The 18,347-nt window shown below is 44.1% G+C and overlaps 3 non-coding genes across 3 annotated transcripts; all 3 read right to left on the bottom strand.

Annotated features, from left to right (window-relative positions):
• Nucleotides 1-5,401: 5,401 nt before the first annotated feature.
• On the bottom strand, nucleotides 5,402-5,508 carry LOC138570600 (U6 spliceosomal RNA). The gene has a single exon (XR_011303639.1). It is a non-coding gene; the product is annotated as a U6 spliceosomal RNA (small nuclear RNA).
• Nucleotides 5,509-10,926: 5,418 nt separating this feature from the next.
• Nucleotides 10,927-11,033, bottom strand: LOC138570601 (U6 spliceosomal RNA). Its single transcript, XR_011303640.1, has one exon. It is a non-coding gene; the product is annotated as a U6 spliceosomal RNA (small nuclear RNA).
• Nucleotides 11,034-16,430: 5,397 nt separating this feature from the next.
• Nucleotides 16,431-16,537, bottom strand: LOC138570602 (U6 spliceosomal RNA). The gene has a single exon (XR_011303641.1). It is a non-coding gene; the product is annotated as a U6 spliceosomal RNA (small nuclear RNA).
• Between the last annotated feature and the right edge of the window lie 1,810 nt (nucleotides 16,538-18,347).

The following is an 18,347-nucleotide window of genomic DNA, read 5'->3' on the forward strand; positions in this document are numbered from 1 at the left end:
GCAAAGGGAGAGTCAATCAAACCATTGATTTGGACCTCCAGTCAAAGGTTTGCCATACCAAATGTCCTTATGTCATAGGGCAGAAAGTCAAAACACCATTTAGGTATCGGGTGGTATGAAATGAAGAGGCAAACAACAGTGAATAAGCATTCTTTGCTGCTGTATTGATCTGGTCCTAAAGGGGTTGGTTTAATGCCAATTATATTTAAAGATTCATGCTCCAGGGTGCTTGCAAAATGACACCAACCCCCTCCCCATCACAATGGCTGGGTGATGCAAGCCTGAGAACATCACAATAGACCCATAGACATGAGAACAACTCTGTACCTCTGAGTGTATGTGGGCCCATGGCTGTATCAAGGACAAGGCAGAACAGGAGGTGGCTTATGGCGCCAGTTCCAGAGGCTGTCCAATTGATCCCTGTAAGCAACAAATGTTGGACCAACCTTTAAGAGATTCTGAGGCTGATTTCAATGTTAACTTTGCTGCTGATTTTAGGATTGGTCAACCTTCGACCCAAATCTAGTTTGCTTGGATAAGCCCTGGAAATCTTTTACAGCTTGTACTGGTGGGAGATGATGTGAGTTTATCAAGAGCAACGGGATATGAGGCATGTGAGCCACAAAAAGCAGTTCTAGGATTTTTTATAAGAAAGCCGCTTTAAGAAGGAAGTTTGGACAACCCTACTGAGAGCAAAAGTATTACACAAAAGATAAGGGGGTCAGTGGGTCAACCGATAGCACATTTGACTGCGAGTCAGTTTATTGTAAGTACAAATACTACCAGTTTCGACATTTCCCAGGCTTTTTGTTTAATCTCTTAACAGACCCATTCCTATGTACCTCTGTTTTCATTGTAAGCGAGGGACATACCGTATGCCTTAAACATTCCTGGGCTGCGAAGACTCTATGTAAAAGAAAGAGTAGCAGACAGCTTAATAAATCATCAGCAGGACCCTCTATACCTTCCCCAAAAAACATAAAATGATTTCTCTGCATGTATGTGAGTTGAGCAGCGCAAGTAGTTTGGTTAATGTCAGTGGATAAATGTCACTTTCACACAGCGCAGAACAGAATCACTTGTACAGGCCACTTCTGCAAAAGCATTACCAGTGTAGAAAGCAGTGAAAAGGTGAGGCAGTGTACAGTCACCCCCGACCCTTCACTGCCCTGATCGGCCACGATCGGCCAAGGACCTCTCTATGAGAGCTAAGGGTGGAAATTGTCTGGTGCTCGGTAACTTAGGGAGACATGGCTAAAGGGATCCTCAATCAACAGCCCAGCATTTGCTTTGTGGCCTGTCCGTATATGTCTGTTCTCCAAATTACCTGCCGCAGCCCAGATGTCAGCTGGTGAGATGGAATGACGTACCAGGCAGGATCCTGGCAGGTGATTTGCATAGGCACATCCCCTCTCCCTCTCTCTTAGCCCTGCTTACTCCACAGTAGCAAGTATCTAGGGAAAATACAGTGGTCGAGGTGGGGTATCAGTAACTAGCCACTCTGAGAAAGTAAATCTGGGGCGCTACGCGACTTGTGGGGAACAACTGCAGAGCTCAGTGCCCAGAACTTTGTGGCACAGGGAGGAGGTCTGTGGGATATCAGTAACTTGGAGACATGCAACCTGGTTGGGAGTGCTTCAGGTCTCCTTCCTTGCATGCTCCAAGCAACTCAACAAAGCATCAACAGACTGAGATACTAGCCACAGAGCCACTTTCCACTTGATTTAAAGCCTAAACTCTTTTCCATGCAAACACATAGTCCCCAAATACCATATTTTCTTTGTTTTCTCTCTCTTTATCTCTCTCTACCTCCCTCCCTCCTGCCCTCTCTCTTTTTCCCCCGCCCCGCTCCCTCTCCCTCTCACTCTTCCTCTTCTCCCTTCCATTCATTTTAAGTTTTCATGCACTGCAGCACATTGTGACAATGGTATTTCACAATGAAACTGTTTGAAAGTTACAGAAATCAAAAAAGAAATCAACCAACTAAAAGCAGCCAAATCCGGAGTACAATGCTCAGCTCCAATTAAAGATTAAGGCCTAGAAGCAAGTAAAGCTGTAGTTCAGAGCGATGTTTGTAAATAGCAGCTTGAAGCAGTTTACGCTGGAGTGCACAACAAGGGGGAAAGAGATAATACTGAGTTTGGTAGAATGGGATCGAAAAACAAAAGAAGCGCGCCACTTCTAAAAGTACAAGTCAAGAAATTGAAGGGGACTGGGCTGTTTATTCAGTCAATAGGACTCACAAGTAAAAGGCTTCAGAGGCATTAGTGTTGAATTTGGCGCAAAATGTATTGTGTTGTCGTGTAATATGCATGAACATACAATTTCAATCTTCATTAAAAAAGATGTATTAAAAAATAAAGACTTGCAAATTAAGAAAGTTTCTGTCCTGTCATGTGCCAACAATAGTGAATGCTTTAAAAATATGCGTGTCATCCTTTAGAGCAGGAACCAATTCCATTTTCCCATTATCATTCCAATATTAGTACATGTGTTGCTGAGGCACATAGGAATGGACCTGTTAAGAAATTAAACAAACACCTGGAAAAATGTTGAAACAGGTAGAATTTGGACTTACAATAAACTGACTCACCGTCAGATGTGCCATCCCTTGACCCACTGACCCCCTTACCTTTTGTGTAATCCTTTTGCTCTCAGCAGGGTTTTCCAAAGTTCCTTACTTAAAGAGGCTTTCTTATAAAAAAAAAATCCAAGACCTGTTTTTTATGGCCCACATGCCTCATATCCCGTTGCTCCCGATAAACTCACATCATCTCCCACCAATACAAGCTGTAAAAGATGTCAAGTGCATAGCCAAGAAAACTAGACGTGGGTCAAAGGTTGAGCAATCCTTAAATCAGCAGCAAAAATAACATTGAAATCAGCCTCAGAATCTCTTAAAGGATGGGCCAACATTGATTGCTTGCAGGGCGCAATCGGGCAGCCTCTGGTGCTGACGCCTTAAGGCAAGCGCAAAGGGAGAGCCAACCAAACCATTGATTAGGACCTCTGGACTTTCTGCCCTTTGACATAAGGACATTTGATATGGCAAACGTTTGACCAAACACAATTTAGATGTTGGATGGTATGAAATTAAGAGGCAAACAGCAATACACCAGCATTCTTTGCTGCTGTACTGATCTGGTCCTAAATGGTTTGGTTTAATGCCAATTATATTTAAAGATAAAAAGATTCATGCTCCAGGATGCTTGCAAATTGACACCCCCTCCCCATCACGATGGCTGGGTGAGGCACGCGTGAGAGCATCGCAGCAGACGCATAGACATGAGAAACACTCTGTACCTCTGAGTGTATGTGGGCCCATGGCTGGATCAAGGACAAGGCAACAACAGGAGATGGTTTAAGGTGTCAGCACCCAGGCTGCCCCATCGCGCGCTGCAAGCATCAGATGTTGGACCATCCTTTAAGAGATTCTGAGGCTAATTTCAATGTTAACTTTGCTGCTGATTTAAGGATTGCTCAACCTTCGACCCACGTCTAGTTTGCTTGGCTAAACCCTGAAAATCTTTTACAGCTTGTATTGGTGGGAGATGATGTGAGTTTATCAAGAGCAATGGGATATGAGGCATGTGCGCCACAAAATGCTGGTCTAGGATCTTTTATATGAAAGCCACTTTGGAAAACCCTAGTGAGAGCAAAAGGATTACACAAAGGAAAGGGAGTCAGTGGATCAAGGGATAGCACATCTGACTGTGAGTCCGTTAATTGTAAGTCCAAATCCTACCCGTTTCGACATTTTTCCAGGCTTTTTGTTTCATTTCTTAACAGATCCATTCCTATGTACCTCTGTGTTTTCAACAGAGTTTTCATTGTAAGGGAGGGACATACAGTATGCCTTAAACATTCCTGGGCTGCGAAGACTCTATGTAAAAGCAAGAGTAGAGTACAGCTTAATAAATAATCAGCAGGACACTCTAGACCTTCCCCAAAAAACATAACATTATTTCTCTGCATGTATGTGCGTTGAACAGCGCAAGTAGTTTGGTTAATGTCAGTGGATAAATGTCACTTTCCCACAGCGCAGAACAAAATCACTTGTACAGGCCGCTTCTGCAAAAGCATTACCGCTGTAGAAAGCAGTGAAAAGGTGAGGCAGTGTGCAGTCACCCCTGACCCTTCACTGCCCTGATCGGCCACGATCGGCCAAGGACCTCTCTATGAGAGCTGAGTGTGGAGTTTTTCTGGACCTCGGTAACTTAGGGAGACATGGCTAAAGGGATCCTCAATCAACGGCCCAGCCTTTGCTTTGTGGCCTGTCCGAATATTTCTGTTCTCCAAATTACCTGCTGCTGCCCAGGTGTCAGCTGGTGAGATGGAATGACGTCCCAGGGATGATCCTGGCAGATAATTTGCATAGGCACACCCCCTCTCCCTCTGTCTTAGCCCTGCTTACTCCACAATAGCAAGTATCTGGGGAAAATATAGTGGTCGAGTTAGGGTAGCAGTAACTAGCCAATCTGAGAAAGTAAATCTGGGGCGCTTGGCGACTTGTGGGGAACAACTGCAGAGCTCAGTGCCCAGAACGTTGTGGCACAGGGAGGAGGTCTGTGGGATTTCAGTAACGTAGAGACATGCAACCTGGTCGGGAGTGCTTCAGGTCTTCTTCCTTGCATGTTCCAAGCAACTCAACAAAGCATCAAAAAGCTGAGATACCAGCCAATGAGCCCCTTTCCACTTGATTTAAAGCCTAAAATCTTTTCCATGCAAACACATAGCCCCCAAATATCATATTTTCTTTGTTTTCGCTCTCTCAGTCTCTCTCACTCCCCCTCCCTCCTACCCTCCCTCCTTCCCGCCCTCACTCTTTCTCCCCCCCACAAACCTCCCTTTCCCTCTCACTCTTCCTCTTCCTCTCCCTACCATTCATTTTAAGTTTTCATGCACTGCAGCACATTGTGACAATGGTATTTCACAATGAAACTGTTTGTTGATTTCTTTTTTGATTTCTGTAACTTTCAAACTAAAAGCAGCCAAATCCGGAGAACAACGCTCCACTCCAATTAAAGATTAAAGCCTAGAAGCAAGTAAAGCTGTAGTTCAGAGCGATGTTTGCAAATAGCACCTTAAAGCAGTTTACGCTGGAGTGCACAACAAGGGGGAAAGTGATAATACTGAGTTTGGTAAAATGGGATAAAAAAATCAAAAGACGCGTGCCACTTCTAAAAGTGCAAGCCAAGAAATTGAAGGCGACAGGGCTGTTCATTCAGTCAATAGGACTCACAAGTAAAAGGCTCCTGAGGCATTAGTGTTGAATTTGGCTCAAAATGTATTGTGTTGTCGTGTAATATGTATGAACATACAATTTCAATCTTCATTAAAAAAGATGTATTAAAAAAATAAAGCCTTGCAAATTAAGAAAGTTTCTGTCCTGTCATGTGCCAAAAATAGTGAATGCTTTACGAATGTGCGTGCCATCCTTTAGAGCAGGGGCCAATTTAATTTTCCCATTATCATTCCAATATTAGTACATGTGTTGCTGAAGCAAGCGCAAAGGGAGAGTCAATCAAACCATTGATTTGGACCTCCAGTCAAAGGTTTGCCATACCAAATGTCCTTATGTCAGAGGGCAGAAAGTCAAAACACCATTTAGATATCGGGTGGTATGAAATGAAGAGGCAAACAACAGTGAATAAGCATTCTTTGCTGCTGTATTGATCTGGTCCTAAAGGGGTTGGTTTAATGCCAATTATATTTAAAGATTCATGCTCCAGGGTGCTTGCAAAATGACACCAACCCCCTCCCCATCACAATGGCTGGGTGATGCAAGCCTGAGAACATCACAATAGACCCATAGACATGAGAACAACTCTGTACCTCTGAGTGTATGTGGGCCCATGGCTGTATCAAGGACAAGGCAGAACAGGAGGTGGCTTATGGCGCCAGTTCCAGAGGCTGTCCAATTGATCCCTGTAAGCAACAAATGTTGGACCATCCTTTAAGAGATTCTGAGGCTGATTTCAATGTTAACTTTGCTGCTGATTTTAGGATTGGTCAACCTTCGACCCAAATCTAGTTTGCTTGGATAAGCCCTGGAAATCTTTTACAGCTTGTACTGGTGGGAGATGATGTGAGTTTATCAAGAGCAACGGGATATGAGGCATGTGTGCCACAAAAAGCAGTTCTAGGATTTTTTATAAGAAAGCCGCTTTAAGAAGGGAAGTTTGGACAACCCTACTGAGAGCAAAAGTATTACACAAAAGGTAAGGGGGTCAGTGGGTCAACCGATAGCACATTTGACTGTGAGTCCGTTTATTGTAAGTACAAATACTACCAGTTTCGACATTTCCCAGGCTTTTTGTTTAATCTCTTAACAGACCCATTCCTATGTACCTCTGTTTTCATTGTAAGCGAGGGACATACCGTATGCCTTAAACATTCCTGGGCTGCGAAGACTCTATGTAAAAGAAAGAGTAGCAGACAGCTTAATAAATCATCAGCAGGACCCTCTATACCTTCCCCAAAAAACATAAAATGATTTCTCTGCATGTATGTGAGTTGGGCAGCGCAAGTAGTTTGGTTAATGTCAGTGGATAAATGTCACTTTCACACAGCGCAGAACAGAATCACTTGTACAGGCCACTTCTGCAAAAGCATTACCAGTGTAGAAAGCAGTGAAAAGGTGAGGCAGTGTACAGTCACCCCAGACCCTTCACTGCCCTGATCGGCCACGATCGGCCAAGGACCTCTCTATGAGAGCTAAGGGTGGAAATTGTCTGGTGCTCGGGAACTTAGGGAGACATGGCTAAAGGGATCCTCAATCAACAGCCCAGCATTTGCTTTGTGGCCTGTCCCTATATGTCTGTTCTCCAAATTACCTGCCGCAGCCCAGATGTCAGCTGGTGAGATGGAATGACGTACCAGGCAAGATCCTGGCAGGTGATTTGCATAGGCACATCCCCTCTCCCTCTCTCTTAGCCCTGCTTACTCCACAGTAGCAAGTATCTAGGGAAAATACAGTGGTCGAGGTGGGGTATCAGTAACTAGCCACTCTGAGAAAGTAAATCTGGGGCGCTACGCGACTTGTGGGGAACAACTGCAGAGCTCAGTGCCCAGAACTTTGTGGCACAGGGAGGAGGTCTGTGGGATATCAGTAAGGTAGAGACATGCAACCTGGTCGGGAGTGCTTCAGGTCTCCTTCCTTGCATGCTCCAAGCAACTCAACAAAGCATCAACAGACTGAGATACCAGCCACAGAGCCACTTTCCACTTGATTTAAAGCCTAAACTCTTTTCCATGCAAACACATAGTCCCCAAATACATATTTTCTTTGTTTTCTCTCTCTTTATCTCTCTCTACCTCCCTCCCTCCCTCCTGCCTTCCCTCCTGCCCTCTCTCTTTTTCCCCCGCCCCGCTCCCTCTCCCTCTCACTCTTCCTCTTCTCCCTTCCATTCATTTTAAGTTTTCATGCACTGCAGCACATTGTGACAATGGTATTTCACAATGAAACTGTTTGAAAGTTACAGAAATCAAAAAAGAAATCAACCAACTAAAAGCAGCCAAATCCGGAGTACAATGCTCAGCTCCAATTAAAGATTAAGGCCTAGAAGCAAGTAAAGCTGTAGTTCAGAGCGATGTTTGCAAATAGCAGCTTGAAGCAGTTTACGCTGGAGTGCACAACAAGGGGGAAAGAGATAATACTGAGTTTGGTAGAATGGGATCGAAAAACAAAAGAAGCGTGCCACTTCTAAAAGTACAAGTCAAGAAATCGAAGGGGACTGGGCTGTTTATTCAGTCAATAGGACTCACAAGTAAAAGGCTTCAGAGGCATTAGTGTTGAATTTGGCGCAAAATGTATTGTGTTGTCGTGTAATATGCATGAACATACAATTTCAATCTTCATTAAAAAAGATGTATTAAAAAATAAAGACTTGCAAATTAAGAAAGTTTCTGTCCTGTCATGTGCCAACAATAGTGAATGCTTTAAAAATGTGCGTGTCATCCTTTAGAGCAGGAACCAATTCCATTTTCCCATTATCATTCCAATATTAGTACATGTGTTGCTGAGGCACATAGGAATGGATCTGTTAAGAAATTAAACAAACACCTGGAAAAATGTTGAAACAGGTAGAATTTGGACTTACAATAAACTGACTCACCGTCAGATGTGCCATCCCTTGACCCACTGACCCCCTTACCTTTTGTGTAATCCTTTTGCTCTCAGCAGGGTTTTCCAAAGTTCCTTACTTAAAGAGGCTTTCTTATAAAAAAAAAATCCAAGACCTGTTTTTTATGGCCCACATGCCTCATATCCCGTTGCTCCCGATAAACTCACATCATCTCCCACCAATACAAGCTGTAAAAGATGTCAAGTGCATAGCCAAGAAAACTAGACGTGGGTCAAAGGTTGAGCAATCCTTAAATCAGCAGCAAAAATAACATTGAAATCAGCCTCAGAATCTCTTAAAGGATGGGCCAACATTGATTGCTTGCAGGGCGCAATCGGGCAGCCTCTGGTGCTGACGCCTTAAGGCAAGCGCAAAGGGAGAGCCAACCAAACCATTGATTAGGACCTCTGGACTTTCTGCCCTTTGACATAAGGACATTTGATATGGCAAACGTTTGACCAAACACAATTTAGATGTTGGATGGTATGAAATTAAGAGGCAAACAGCAATACACCAGCATTCTTTGCTGCTGTACTGATCTGGTCCTAAATGGTTTGGTTTAATGCCAATTATATTTAAAGATAAAAAGATTCATGCTCCAGGATGCTTGCAAATTGACACCCCCTCCCCATCACGATGGCTGGGTGAGGCACGCGTGAGAGCATTGCAGCAGACGCATAGACATGAGAAACACTCTGTACCTCTGAGTGTATGTGGGCCCATGGCTGGATCAAGGACAAGGCAACAACAGGAGATGGTTTAAGGTGTCAGCACCCAGGCTGCCCCATCGCGCGCTGCAAGCATCAGATGTTGGACCATCCTTTAAGAGATTCTGAGGCTAATTTCAATGTTAACTTTGCTGCTGATTTAAGGATTGCTCAACCTTCGACCCACGTCTAGTTTGCTTGGCTAAACCCTGAAAATCTTTTACAGCTTGTATTGGTGGGAGATGATGTGAGTTTATCAAGAGCAATGGGATATGAGGCATGTGCGCCACAAAATGCTGGTCTAGGATCTTTTATATGAAAGCCACTTTGGAAAACCCTAGTGAGAGCAAAAGGATTACACAAAGGAAAGGGAGTCAGTGGATCAAGGGATAGCACATCTGACTGTGAGTCCGTTAATTGTAAGTCCAAATCCTACCCGTTTCGACATTTTTCCAGGCTTTTTGTTTCATTTCTTAACAGATCCATTCCTATGTACCTCTGTGTTTTCAACAGAGTTTTCATTGTAAGGGAGGGACATACAGTATGCCTTAAACATTCCTGGGCTGCGAAGACTCTATGTAAAAGCAAGAGTAGAGTACAGCTTAATAAATAATCAGCAGGACACTCTAGACCTTCCCCAAAAAACATAACATTATTTCTCTGCATGTATGTGCGTTGAACAGCGCAAGTAGTTTGGTTAATGTCAGTGGATAAATGTCACTTTCCCACAGCGCAGAACAAAATCACTTGTACAGGCCGCTTCTGCAAAAGCATTACCGCTGTAGAAAGCAGTGAAAAGGTGAGGCAGTGTGCAGTCACCCCTGACCCTTCACTGCCCTGATCGGCCACGATCGGCCAAGGACCTCTCTATGAGAGCTGAGGGTGGAGTTTTTCTGGACCTCGGTAACTTAGGGAGACATGGCTAAAGGGATCCTCAATCAACGGCCCAGTCTTTGCTTTGTGGCCTGTCCGAATATTTCTGTTCTCCAAATTACCTGCTGCTGCCCAGGTGTCAGCTGGTGAGATGGAATGACGTCCCAGGGATGATCCTGGCAGATGATTTGCATAGGCACACCCCCTCTCCCTCTGTCTTAGCCCTGCTTACTCCACAATAGCAAGTATCTGGGGAAAATATAGTGGTCGAGTTAGGGTAGCAGTAACTAGCCAATCTGAGAAAGTAAATCTGGGGCGCTTGGCGACTTGTGGGGAACAACTGCAGAGCTCAGTGCCCAGAACGTTGTGGCACAGGGAGGAGGTCTGTGGGATTTCAGTAACGTAGAGACATGCAACCTGGTCGGGAGTGCTTCAGGTCTTCTTCCTTGGATGTTCCAAGCAACTCAACAAAGCATCAACAAGCTGAGATACCAGCCAATGAGCCCCTTTCCACTTGATTTAAAGCCTAAAATCTTTTCCATGCAAACACATAGCCCCCAAATATCATATTTTCTTTGTTTTCGCTCTCTCAGTCTCTCTCACTCCCCCTCCCTCCTACCCTCCCTCCTTCCCGCCCTCACTCTTTCTCCCCCCCACAAACCTCCCTTTCCCTCTCACTCTTCCTCTTCCTCTCCCTACCATTCATTTTAAGTTTTCATGCACTGCAGCACATTGTGACAATGGTATTTCACAATGAAACTGTTTGTTGATTTCTTTTTTGATTTCTGTAACTTTCAAACTAAAAGCAGCCAAATCCGGAGTACAACGCTCCGCTCCAATTAAAGATTAAGGCCTAGAAGCAAGTAAAGCTGTAGTTCAGAGCGATGTTTGCAAATAGCACCTTAAAGCAGTTTACGCTGGAGTGCACAACAAGGGGGAAAGTGATAATACTGAGTTTGGTAAAATAGGATAAAAAAAATCAAAAGACGCGTGCCACTTCTAAAAGTGCAAGCCAAGAAATTGAAGGCGACAGGGCTGTTCATTCAGTCAATAGGACTCACAAGTAAAAGGCGCCTGAGGCATTAGTGTTGAATTTGGCTCAAAATGTATTGTGTTGTCGTGTAATATGTATGAACATACAATTTCAATCTTCATTAAAAAAGATGTATTAAAAAAATAAAGCCTTGCAAATTAAGAAAGTTTCTGTCCTGTCATGTGCCAAAAATAGTGAATGCTTTACGAATGTGCGTGCCATCCTTTAGAGCAGGGGCCAATTTAATTTTCCCATTATCATTCCAATATTAGTACATGTGTTGCTGAAGCAAGCGCAAAGGGAGAGTCAATCAAACCATTGATTAGGACCTCCAGTCAAAGGTTTGCCATACCAAATGTCCTTATGTCAGAGGGCAGAAAGTCAAACACCATTTAGATATCGGGTGGTATGAAATGAAGAGGCAAACAACAGTGAATAAGCATTCCTTGCTGCTGTATTGATCTGGTCCTAAAGGGGTTGGTTTAATGCCAATTATATTTAAAGATTCATGCTCCAGGGTGCTTGCAAAATGACACCAACCCCCTCCCCATCACAATGGCTGGGTGATGCAAGCCTGAGAACATCACAATAGACCCATAGACATGAGAACAACTCTGTACCTCTGAGTGTATGTGGGCCCATGGCTGTATCAAGGACAAGGCAGAACAGGAGGTGGCTTATGGCGCCAGTTCCAGAGGCTGTCCAATTGATCCCTGTAAGCAACAAATGTTGGACCATCCTTTAAGAGATTCTGAGGCTGATTTCAATGTTAACTTTGCTGCTGATTTTAGGATTGGTCAACCTTCGACCCAAATCTAGTTTGCTTGGATAAGCCCTGGAAATCTTTTACAGCTTGTACTGGTGGGAGATGATGTGAGTTTATCAAGAGCAACGGGATATGAGGCATGTGTGCCACAAAAAGCAGTTCTAGGATTTTTTATAAGAAAGCCGCATTAAGAAGGGAAGTTTGGACAACCCTACTGAGAGCAAAAGTATTACACAAAAGGTAAGGGGGTCAGTGGGTCAACCGATAGCACATTTGACTGTGAGTCCGTTTATTGTAAGTCCAAATACTACCAGTTTCGACATTTCCCAGGCTTTTTGTTTAATCTCTTAACAGACCCATTCCTATGTACCTCTGTTTTCATTGTAAGCGAGGGACATACCGTATGCCTTAAACATTCCTGGGCTGCGAAGACTCTATGTAAAAGAAAGAGTAGCAGACAGCTTAATAAATCATCAGCAGGACCCTCTATACCTTCCCCAAAAAACATAAAATGATTTCTCTGCATGTATGTGAGTTGAGCAGCGCAAGTAGTTTGGCTAATGTCAGTGGATAAATGTCACTTTCACACAGCGCAGAACAGAATCACTTGTACAGGCCACTTCTGCAAAAGCATTACCAGTGTAGAAAGCAGTGAAAAGGTGAGGCAGTGTACAGTCACCCCCGACCCTTCACTGCCCTGATCGGCCACGATCGGCCAAGGACCTCTCTATGAGAGCTAAGGGTGGAATTTTTCTGGAGCTCGGTAACTTAGGGAGACATGGCTAAAGGGATCCTCAATCAACAGCCCAGCATTTGCTTTGTGGCCTGTCCGTATATGTCTGTTCTCCAAATTACCTGCCGCAGCCCAGATGTCAGCTGGTGAGATGGAATGCTGAACCAGGCAGGATCCTGGCAGGTGATTTGCATAGGCACATCCCCTCTCCCTCTCTCTTAGCCCTGCTTACTCCACAGTAGCAAGTATCTAGGGAAAATACAGTGGTCGAGGTGGGGTATCAGTAACTAGCCACTCTGAGAAAGTAAATCTGGGGCGCTTCGCGACTTGTGGGGAACAACTGCAGAGCTCAGTGCCCAGAACTTTGTGGCACAGGGAGGAGGTCTGTGGGATATCAGTAACTTGGAGACATGCAACCTGGTTGGGAGTGCTTCAGGTCTCCTTCCTTGCATGCTCCAAGCAACTCAACAAAGCATCAACAGACTGAGATACCAGCCACAGAGCCACTTTCCACTTGATTTAAAGCCTAAACTCTTTTCCATGCAAACACATAGTCCCCAAATACCATATTTTCTTTGTTTTCTCTCTCTTTATCTCTCTCTACCTCCCTCCCTCCCTCCTGCCCTCTCTCTTTTTCCCCCGCCCCGCTCCCTCTCACTCTTCCTCTTCTCCCTTCCATTCATTTTAAGTTTTCATGCACTGCAGCACATTGTGACAATGGTATTTCACAATGAAACTGTTTGAAAGTTACAGAAATCAAAAAAGAAATCAACCAACTAAAAGCAGCCAAATCCGGAATACAATGCTCAGTTCCAATTAAAGATTAAGGCCTAGAAGCAAGTAAAGCTGTAGTTCAGAGAGATGTTTGCAAATAGCACCTTGAAGCAGTTTACGCTGGAGTGCACAACAAGGGGGAAAGAGATAATACTGAGTTTGGTAGAATGGGATAAAAAAACAAAAGAAGCGTGCCACTTCTAAAAGTACAAGTCAAGAAATTGAAGGGGACGGGGCTGTTTATTCAGTCAATAGGACTCACAAGTAAAAGGCTTCAGAGGCATTAGTGTTGAATTTGGCGCAAAATCTATTGTGTTGTCGTGTAATATGCATGAACATACAATTTCAATCTTCATTAAAAAAGATGTATTAAAAAATAAAGACTTGCAAATTAAGAAAGTTTCTGTCCTGTCATGTGCCAACAATAGTGAATGCTTTAAAAATGTGCGTGTCATCCTTTAGAGCAGGAACCAATTCCATTTTCCCATTATCATTCCAATATTAGTACATGTGTTGCTGAGGCACATAGGAATGGATCTGTTAAGAAATTAAACAAACACCTGGAAAAATGTTGAAACAGGTAGAATTTGGATTACAATAAACTGACTCACCGTCAGTTGTGCCATCCCTTGACCCACTGACCCCCTTACCTTTTGTGTAATCCTTTTGCTCTCAGCAGGGTTTTCCAAAGTTCCTTACTTAAAGAGGCTTTCTTATAAAAAAAATCCAAGACCTGTTTTTTATGGCCCACATGCCTCATATCCCGTTGCTCCCGATAAACTCACATCATCTCCCACCAATACAAGCTGTAAAAGATGTCAAGTGCATAGCCAAGAAAACTAGACGTGGGTCAAAGGTTGAGCAATCCTTAAATCAGCAGCAAAAATAACATTGAAATCAGCCTCAGAATCTCTTAAAGGATGGGCCAACATTGATTGCTTGCAGGGCGCAATCGGGCAGCCTCTGGTGCTGACGCCTTAAGGCAAGCGCAAAGGGAGAGCCAACCAAACCATTGATTAGGACCTCTGGACTTTCTGCCCTTTGACATAAGGACATTTGATATGGCAAACGTTTGACCAAACACAATTTAGATGTTGGATGGTATGAAATTAAGAGGCAAACAGCAATACACCAGCATTCTTTGCTGCTGTACTGATCTGGTCCTAAATGGTTTGGTTTAATGCCAATTATATTTAAAGATAAAAAGATTCATGCTCCAGGATGCTTGCAAATTGACACCCCCTCCCCATCATGATGGCTGGGTGAGGCACGCGTGAGAGCATCGCAGCAGACGCATAGACATGAGAAACACTCTGTACCTCTGAGTGTATGTGGGCCCATGGCTGGATCAAGGACAAGGCAACAACAGGAGATGGTTTAAGGTGTCAGCACCCAGGCTGCCCCATCGCGCGCTGCAAGCATCAGATGTTGGACCATCCTTTAAGAGATTCTGAGGCTAATTTCAATGTTAACTTTGCTGCTGATTTAAGGATTGCTCAACCTTCGACCCACGTCTAGTTTGCTTGGCTAAACCCTGAAAATCTTTTACAGCTTGTATTGGTGGGAGATGATGTGAGTTTATCAAGAGCAATGGGATATGAGGCATGTGCGCCACAAAATGCTGGTCTAGGATCTTTTATATGAAAGCCACTTTGGAAAACCCTAGTGAGAGCAAAAGGATTACACAAAGGAAAGGGAGTCAGTGGATCAAGGGATAGCACATCTGACTGTGAGTCCGTTAATTGTAAGTCCAAATCCTACCCGTTTCGACATTTTTCCAGGCTTTTTGTTTCATTTCTTAACAGATCCATTCCTATGTACCTCTGTGTTTTCAACAGAGTTTTCATTGTAAGGGAGGGACATACAGTATGCCTTAAACATTCCTGGGCTGCGAAGACTCTATGTAAAAGCAAGAGTAGAGTACAGCTTAATAAATAATCAGCAGGACACTCTAGACCTTCCCCAAAAAACATAACATTATTTCTCTGCATGTATGTGCGTTGAACAGCGCAAGTAGTTTGGTTAATGTCAGTGGATAAATGTCACTTTCCCACAGCGCAGAACAAAATCACTTGTACAGGCCGCTTCTGCAAAAGCATTACCGCTGTAGAAAGCAGTGAAAAGGTGAGGCAGTGTGCAGTCACCCCTGACCCTTCACTGCCCTGATCGGCCACGATCGGCCAAGGACCTCTCTATGAGAGCTGAGGGTGGAGTTTTTCTGGACCTCGGTAACTTAGGGAGACATGGCTAAAGGGATCCTCAATCAACGGCCCAGTCTTTGCTTTGTGGCCTGTCCGAATATTTCTGTTCTCCAAATTACCTGCTGCTGCCCAGGTGTCAGCTGGTGAGATGGAATGACGTCCCAGGGATGATCCTGGCAGATGATTTGCATAGGCACACCCCCTCTCCCTCTGTCTTAGCCCTGCTTACTCCACAATAGCAAGTATCTGGGGAAAATATAGTGGTCGAGTTAGGGTAGCAGTAACTAGCCAATCTGAGAAAGTAAATCTGGGGCGCTTGGCGACTTGTGGGGAACAACTGCAGAGCTCAGTGCCCAGAACGTTGTGGCACAGGGAGGAGGTCTGTGGGATTTCAGTAACGTAGAGACATGCAACCTGGTCGGGAGTGCTTCAGGTCTTCTTCCTTGCATGTTCCAAGCAACTCAACAAAGCATCAACAAGCTGAGATACCAGCCAATGAGCCCCTTTCCACTTGATTTAAAGCCTAAAATCTTTTCCATGCAAACACATAGCCCCCAAATATCATATTTTCTTTGGTTTCGCTCTCTCAGTCTCTCTCACTCCCCCTCCCTCCTACCCTCCCTCCTTCCCGCCCTCACTCTTTCTCCCCCCCACAAACCTCCCTTTCCCTCTCACTCTTCCTCTTCCTCTCCCTACCATTCATTTTAAGTTTTCATGCACTGCAGCACATTGTGACAATGGTATTTCACAATGAAACTGTTTGTTGATTTCTTTTTTGATTTCTGTAACTTTCAAACTAAAAGCAGCCAAATCCGGAGTACAACGCTCCGCTCCAATTAAAGATTAAGGCCTAGAAGCAAGTAAAGCTGTAGTTCAGAGCGATGTTTGCAAATAGCACCTTAAAGCAGTTTACGCTGGAGTGCACAACAAGGGGGAAAGTGATAATACTGAGTTTGGTAAAATAGGATAAAAAAAATCAAAAGACGCGTGCCACTTCTAAAAGTGCAAGCCAAGAAATTGAAGGCGACAGGGCTGTTCATTCAGTCAATAGGACTCACAAGTAAAAGGCGCCTGTGGCATTAGTGTTGAATTTGGCTCAAAATGTATTGTGTTGTCGTGTAATATGTATGAACATACAATTTCAATCTTCATTAAAAAAGATGTATTAAAAAAATAAAGCCTTGCAAATTAAGAAAGTTTCTGTCCTGTCATGTGCCAAAAATAGTGAATGCTTTACGAATGTGCGTGCCATCCTTTAGAGCAGGGGCCAATTTAATTTTCCCATTATCATTCCAATATTAGTACATGTGTTGCTGAAGCAAGCGCAAAGGGAGAGTCAATCAAACCATTGATTAGGACCTCCAGTCAAAGGTTTGCCATACCAAATGTCCTTATGTCAGAGGGCAGAAAGTCAAAACACCATTTAGATATCGGGTGGTATGAAATGAAGAGGCAAACAACAGTGAATAAGCATTCCTTGCTGCTGTATTGATCTGGTCCTAAAGGGGTTGGTTTAATGCCAATTATATTTAAAGATTCATGCTCCAGGGTGCTTGCAAAATGACACCAACCCCCTCCCCATCACAATGGCTGGGTGATGCAAGCCTGAGAACATCACAATAGACCCATAGACATGAGAACAACTCTGTACCTCTGAGTGTATGTGGGCCCATGGCTGTATCAAGGACAAGGCAGAACAGGAGGTGGCTTATGGCGCCAGTTCCAGAGGCTGTCCAATTGATCCCTGTAAGCAACAAATGTTGGACCATCCTTTAAGAGATTCTGAGGCTGATTTCAATGTTAACTTTGCTGCTGATTTTAGGATTGGTCAACCTTCGACCCAAATCTAGTTTGCTTGGATAAGCCCTGGAAATCTTTTACAGCTTGTACTGGTGGGAGATGATGTGAGTTTATCAAGAGCAACGGGATATGAGGCATGTGTGCCACAAAAAGCAGTTCTAGGATTTTTTATAAGAAAGCCGCATTAAGAAGGGAAGTTTGGACAACCCTACTGAGAGCAAAAGTATTACACAAAAGGTAAGGGGGTCAGTGGGTCAACCGATAGCACATTTGACTGTGAGTCCGTTTATTGTAAGTCCAAATACTACCAGTTTCGACATTTCCCAGGCTTTTTGTTTAATCTCTTAACAGACCCATTCCTATGTACCTCTGTTTTCATTGTAAGCGAGGGACATACCGTATGCCTTAAACATTCCTGGGCTGCGAAGACTCTATGTAAAAGAAAGAGTAGCAGACAGCTTAATAAATCATCAGCAGGACCCTCTATACCTTCCCCAAAAAACATAAAATGATTTCTCTGCATGTATGTGAGTTGAGCAGCGCAAGTAGTTTGGTTAATGTCAGTGGATAAATGTCACTTTCACACAGCGCAGAACAGAATCACTTGTACAGGCCACTTCTGCAAAAGCATTACCAGTGTAGAAAGCAGTGAAAAGGTGAGGCAGTGTACAGTCACCCCCGACCCTTCACTGCCCTGATCGGCCACGATCGGCCAAGGACCTCTCTATGAGAGCTAAGGGTGGAATTTTTCTGGAGCTCGGTAACTTAGGGAGACATGGCTAAAGGGATCCTCAATCAACAGCCCAGCATTTGCTTTGTGGCCTGTCCGTATATGTCTGTTCTCCAAATTACCTGCCGCAGCCCAGATGTCAGCTGGTGAGATGGAATGCTGTACCAGGCAGGATCCTGGCAGGTGATTTGCATAGGCACATCCCCTCTCCCTCTCTCTTATCCCTGCTTACTCCACAGTAGCAAGTATCTAGGGAAAATACAGTGGTCGAGGTGGGGTATCAGTAACTAGCCACTCTGAGAAAGTAAATCTGGGGCGCTTTGCGACTTGTGGGGAACAACTGCAGAGCTCCGTGCCCAGAACTTTGTGGCACAGGGAGGAGGTCTGTGGGATATCAGTAACTTGGAGACATGCAACCTGGTTGGGAGTGCTTCAGGTCTCCTTCCTTGCATGCTCCAAGCAACTCAACAAAGCATCAACAGACTGAGATACCAGCCACAGAGCCACTTTCCACTTGATTTAAAGCCTAAAATCTTTTCCATGCAAACACATAGTCCCCAAATACCATATTTTCTTTGTTTTCTCTCTCTTTATCTCTCTCTAC

Source organism: Ambystoma mexicanum, chromosome 2q (assembly GCF_040938575.1).
Source record: "Ambystoma mexicanum isolate Mex_15411 chromosome 2q, UKY_AmexF1_1, whole genome shotgun sequence".
Taxonomy (NCBI): Eukaryota; Metazoa; Chordata; class Amphibia; order Caudata; family Ambystomatidae; genus Ambystoma; species Ambystoma mexicanum.